This window comes from Theropithecus gelada, chromosome 5 (genome assembly GCF_003255815.1).
Source record: "Theropithecus gelada isolate Dixy chromosome 5, Tgel_1.0, whole genome shotgun sequence".
In the NCBI taxonomy this organism is placed as follows: Eukaryota; Metazoa; Chordata; class Mammalia; order Primates; family Cercopithecidae; genus Theropithecus; species Theropithecus gelada.
The window spans coordinates 123,606,052-123,611,207 of NC_037672.1; the positions used below are offsets into that span (position 1 = coordinate 123,606,052).

Genomic DNA, 5,156 nt, shown 5'->3' on the forward strand with positions numbered 1-5,156 from the left:
TTTGAGCTTATGAGAGCTAAATGCATACATTAAGTAGATTGCCCAAAAATGAAGTGTCAAAGGAGAAATAAAAAAAGATATAATCCTAAACAAATGTACAATCGTAAACATTTAATAAACCACTCATTAAATGGTAGCACAAGCAGGCATCAAATCATGAGGTATACAGACTAGTTAAATAATATAATTCACATACCTGACCTAGTTGACAGACAATGCAATACTGAAAAGTATGTGTTCCTTTCAAATGCATACAGATGCACAAAATGATTGAATACGTGCTGAGTTATAATGCAAATCTCAAAAAATATTACACTGAAGTTACACAGAAAATGTTTTCTAACCCCAAAGGAATTCTACTAGGAAACAACAACAACAACAAAGGTAATCACAAAATCCTCAGACATTTGGAAACTAAGCAAGGTAGTTCTTAAAGCAGAAGGTTACTGATCTCAACTCTTCATCTACTTTTAACTGCATCCCCAAAATTTTGATATATTGCATTTTCATTTTATTTAGTTCTCTCTCTCTCTCTCTCTCTCTATATATATATATATATATATATATATATATATATAAATTTTTTTCCCTGAGGCTTCCTCTTGACTCATGTGTTAGTTAGAAGTATGTTACTTAAAGTCCAAATATTGGTGGTTGTTTAGCTATTTCTGTTCATCATGTCTAATTTAATTTGGTTATTAGCTGTGAACATACTTTTTATACTTTTCATTCCTTTAAATTTTAGGTTTGTTTTATGATTCAGAATAAGCTGTATCTTGGTAAAAGTTCTCTGTTTTAAAGAATATTATGTATTTTTGTTTTTGTTGGGTATAGTGATCTATAAATATTATTACTTCAGTTTGTTGACAGTATTGTTTAAGTCTTCTACATGCTTAGCAATTTTCTGTATACTTTGTTCTATTCATTACTGATAGTGAGATTAAAGTATCCAAGTCTTCAACTAGAATTGTGCATTTTTCCAATTCTTTCAGTTCTTTTTTGTTTGTTTGTTTGAGATGGAGCCTCACTGTCACCCAAGCTGGAGTGCAATGGTGCAATCTTGGCTCACTGCAATCTCCGCCTCCCGGGTTCAAACAATTCTCTTGCCTCAGCTTCCAGAATAACTGGAACTACAGGTGTGCACCACCACACCCAGTTAATTTTTGTATTTTTAGTAGAGATGGGGTTTCACCATGTTGGCCTGGCTGGTCTCAAACCCTGACCTCAGGTGATCCACCCGCCTTGGCCTCCCAACGTGCTGGGATTTCAGTTCCTTTTTATAAACGCATTTTGAAACTCTGTTTTTCAGTGAAAAATGCTTAAAATTGTCACATCTTGGAAAATTGATCCCTTTTTCATCATATAATAACCCTGTTTATCTCTGATAATATTCTTTGTTCTGAAGTTTATCTGATATTAACATAGCTACTTAAGTTTTCTTTTAGTTAAGGTTTGTATGGTGACTTAGTCTGCCCAGATTGCCATAACAAAATATCAGAATAGATGGATAAAGCACAGAAATTTATTTTCTCATAGTTCTGGAGGCTAGAAATCTGATATGTTGGCAAGCTTGAGTTCTGATGAGAGCCCTCTTCCTGGCTTACAGATGACCACTTTCTCGCCATGTGCTCGCATTGCCTTTCCGTGCTCACGTGCATGGAAAAGGAGAAAGAGATCTCTCTCCCTCTTCCTGTATGTCCACCAATCCCACAGGATTAGGACCTTATCCTTATGGCCTCACTTGATCTTATTTACCTCTTAACAGTCCTATCTCCAAATACAGTAATATTGGGAATTAGGGTCTCAACATACATAATTTTGAGGGACATGATTCAGGTGTAACACATACAATATCTTTTGCCTTTCATTTTGCTTGCATCCTTTCCTTAACTTCATATTTGAAAAGGGTTTCTTATAGATAGCAGATAGTTTAATTTGTTTTTATTTTAATTCAATTTAACAATTTCCATCTTTTAATTGGTATACTTAGGTCATTCACATTTAATATCATTATTGATATGGTTGGTCAAAATTTACCATTGTGACAGCCATTTTCTATTTGTTCCTTGTGTTCTTTTAAAAATATTGCTCTCCTCTCTTTTTTTTTTTTTTAGATTAATTGGTCAATACTTTCATTGCCTTTTATTACCTATATTGACTTCATTATTTTTAAGAAAATTTCATGGTTGACTTAGCGCTTACAATATACATATTTAATTAATCATAGTCTACATTTAAATAATATTTACACTGTTTCACATAAAAATGTCCAAAGAAATGTTAAATCTTGGGAGGCTGAGGCACAAGAATCACTTGAACTCAGGAGACAGAGGTTGCAGTGAGTTGAAATTGTGCCACTGCACTCCAGTCTTGGTGACAGAGTGAGACCCTGTCTCAAAAAAAAAAAAAAAAAAAAAAAAAGAATGTTAAATCTTTCTTACAGAGTATGCCTCGTGCAGTAAAGCCCCTTAGTATCTGTCTGAAAAAATATATATACACGACACACATATTTTTTCCAGCATTTTATAAATGTCACTTCAGTGCCTTCTAGCTTGCTTGTTTTCTGAAAAGAAAATCATGTATTTAAATAGTATATGGATCAATGTGCCAAAAACTGAGTATTTAGTTGATGATGTATGAATACTGGCTCACTTTATGGAGAAAATAAAACTGGATTTCTATCTCATGCCATACAAAAAGGTACACTTCAAAAAAAGTTATCATTGTGAAAGATAAGTCTATAAAGTTAACAGAGGGAGGATCAAAGCAGGCAAGATGGCGTCGGGCAGCAGGGAGCTAGGGAATTTATTTGACCACCACGTCTGGAGGGCAGCATGCAACACGTGGGCCAACTACCGGCAGGGAGGATGGCCTGGTGCTGTCAAGATATATGCAATCAATTTGGAATCTCAGTACTTATTAATACAAGGAGGTCCTGCTGTGGGAGCCACGAAGGAAATAGTTGAGCGATTCACTTTGTACGGTGCAAATGAACAGTACAATGCTCTAGATGAATACCCACCAGAAGACTTTACTGAAGTTTTTCTTATTAAGTTTATAAACTTAAAAAGTGCAAGGACAGCCAAGAGAAAAATGGATGAACAGAGTTTTCTCAGTGGATTGCTTCACGTATGCTATGCTCCAGAATTTGCAACAGTTGAAGAAACTAGGAAATAAAAAAACAGAAGTGCAGAAGGCACATGTAGTAAGAACTACTGAAAATAAAGGTTTTAAGCCATGTGAATATATTCCCTTCTCAAGGAATAAATGTTTTGGAGTAGAATTTGTTAACATTTTTAAGTGATTGTTTAAATTATATGATTCTGAATGATGAAAACAATAAATAAGTCACTTCTGTTTTCCTTTCCCTCACCTTTTAAATTGTAATATAAAGACCATTACATGACAAAGAAATTGGTTACAGAGCATAAAGACACAGAGAATTTTAGATAAGACTTCCACTCAGAGATGTCTGGATTTTGTATAGCTGCTGTGAACATTTCTGCAGGGAACTCAAATCCTTGTCTTCCATATTCCTGTGAATTGCCTTTATGTTATTTCTCCTCAAAATGTATATGTTCATCCAGGGGGCATGTAGACAGAGCATCAAACTCTTCTGAGGATGGTAGAAACCATGGTAAAACCATGGGGCATTATAACCACAATGACTCTCTGCAGAAAACACAAATAAACATTTTTAAAAACTCAGTGGCCTACCCTGGTGCACAAGAGGCTATTACTCCTTCAGAGGCAGTTGACAGATTTATGCCTAGGACAACACAACTGCAGGAGCACAAAAGAAGAAGAGAAGACGATCATAAACTTGGAACTTTTCTTGAAACAAGCTCAAGTAGTAATGAGGTTATGACTGGACCTCTGTTACCAGATGTATCTAAAGTGGATATGCATGATGACTCATTGAATACAACAAATTTAATTTGGAATAAACTTAAACAGGTAATTTCATCTGCCAAAGCCTCCAGGGGACAAGCCAGAAGATGTACCTGCAAGTCATCCATTAAAACAAAGAAGAAGAATACAGAGTGCCAGCAGCAAATTAGTATTTTCTTAAAAAAAAAAAAAAAAATTTTTTTTTTTTTATTTTTAGCCTGTCATTTTAATTATTCAAGAGATTTTCTGCTGATATTTTTTAATGCACTCCTCTTTGTAATTTCATTCAAGCTACTTGTCTAAAGTCATTTCTTCTTTTTTTGATCCATACTTAATTGCAGAAACTATTCTTGTCATTATAACATTACCTCTCATGTATGGTAATTATATGTAAATTAATTAAAGCAAATATGGAAACTTTACAATATAAATCAAGGTAAGCAACCAGGAAAAATTTAATAAAAAAAAAATAAAGTTAACAGAGGTTAATAAATGTTAACAAAGATGAATTGCTCATAGATTTTATAACATCTAATACAGGCTTTCTGTCAACAAAAGGACACAATGAACAAAGTTGAGAAACCAATTTATTATTTCCAGAAATTATTTGCAATATCTAAAACCACAAATGTCTAATATCAGAATATACACAGAATTCTTGCTAATCCATAAAACAATGACAGCAAATCAAAATAGGAAAAAATGAGCAAAAGTTGTGAACCATTATTTCACAGAAGTGACGACTCAAAAGAAGGTTATTATGAAAAAGACGTATTAATTTGCAATTATTACAGTGGCAACGATGAGAAAGTTATATAAGGAAAGTGCTGCCTGAGAATTAGTGATGTGAAAAATTGTAGACATTACTCGTGGGAATTTAAATTGGCCCAGGTATTCTGAAGAGTAATGTGAAAGCATTAAATTAAAGTTAAATAAACATAGGTATATGTTATGACTAGATATAGTCATATCCTGGATGTATATTCTAGAGCAATTCTTGCACCAGTATGAGAGAAAATACACAAATGTTCATTATGGTGCTGTCTTTAGTAGCAGTGATTTGAATGCAACCAAGGTGTTCATCATTGGAAGGAAGGGACAAAATGTAGTGTATTAACACTATGTAAACTGCATAGCAGTTAGTGAAAAACAGACCAACTCTAAACACAGGATGTTAATAGACCTTTGAAGCATGGTGCTGAGTGGAAAAAAAAAATAGTTTAAAACATAACAGCATTGTGTAAATTAAAGTTATATGTGAATAA

At 33.7% G+C, this 5,156-nt stretch overlaps 1 pseudogene; it reads left to right on the top strand.

Moving 5' to 3' along the window:
- Positions 1-2,775: 2,775 nt before the first annotated feature.
- Positions 2,776-4,022, top strand: LOC112625368 (annotated as a pseudogene).
- Positions 4,023-5,156: the final 1,134 nt, after the last annotated feature.